The 1051-nt window shown below is 48.4% G+C and overlaps 1 pseudogene; it reads left to right on the forward strand.

Moving 5' to 3' along the window:
* Nucleotides 1–554: 554 nt before the first annotated feature.
* LOC122448408 overlaps nucleotides 555–1051 on the forward strand; it is a 3379-nt pseudogene continuing 2882 nt past the window's right edge.

Here is a 1051-nt window from a genome sequence, read left to right on the forward strand (position 1 = left end):
AGAATATCTACAGTATGGAAATCACTCTGTTCAGTGTTAAAAGCAAGGAATAGGTCATGCTCTTAAATAGTTTATATAAGAGTTGGGAAAGTAAGACAGATCTATGGAAAAGCACTGCACAGTCAAGTGATTCTATGAACATCTATTGAGTGTGTATCATGTCCAGGCTCTACACTAGTTCTGAGCAGGCTGTGGGAAGGTCCCAGAGCCTGCAGTCCAGGAGGCAGACAGACAGCTCAATATTTAAACAGGGGGGAGCCGAGCTCCCTCCCTGTCATGCCAAGGGAGTCAGCAATGGGGACCTGGAGTTATCCCAAGGAGAGCATCTCACAGAATGTGGACCAGCATCAGAACCACGTGGGGACCCATGACAAACATGGACTCCTGGTCTCAACCTCAGGTCTCTGGCATCGGACCTCCTGGAGGCTGTGGGCCTGAGGATGCACACTTAGGACTGTGCCCAGGTGATGCTTCTGCACACAGGGTTTGAGAACACGGGTCTGAGACGGCGGTTCACAACCTCAGCTGCACGTGTGGACAGCATGAACACAACGATGACGTCAGACAGGACCCAGAATTGTTGCTTCCACAGACCTGTCCATACCTCTGCCAAAGGCTTGAAGGATCCAGAGGCGGGAGAAGGCAAGTATTATGCAGGTGATAAACTTTAAAAATCACAGGAGGTCCAGAGCCCCGAGTGTCAGGGAGAGAGAGCTGGGGACTGAGGCAGGAGAGAACCACACTTTAGGAAGTCAGAATTTTATCTGAGGAATAGATACGAAGGCAGAGGCACTTGAGCTGGTCTTTAGAAACATTATCCAAAGAAGGAATTAAGACGTGTGGGATTGGAAGGCAGTAATATTTAACAGCAGTATGGAGGAATCTCTCAGACATAATGCTGAACCAAAATGCCCATACTGATACTTAGGTGATGGTCTATTTCCTGATTTGGGTGCTGGTTACATTGATGTTTAAGGCTTCCCTGGTTGCTCAGATGGTAAAGAATCTCCCTGCAATGTGGGAGATCTGTGTTCGATCCTTGGGTGGGCAA

This window comes from Cervus canadensis, chromosome 10 (genome assembly GCF_019320065.1).
Source record: "Cervus canadensis isolate Bull #8, Minnesota chromosome 10, ASM1932006v1, whole genome shotgun sequence".
Classification (NCBI taxonomy): domain Eukaryota; kingdom Metazoa; phylum Chordata; class Mammalia; order Artiodactyla; family Cervidae; genus Cervus; species Cervus canadensis.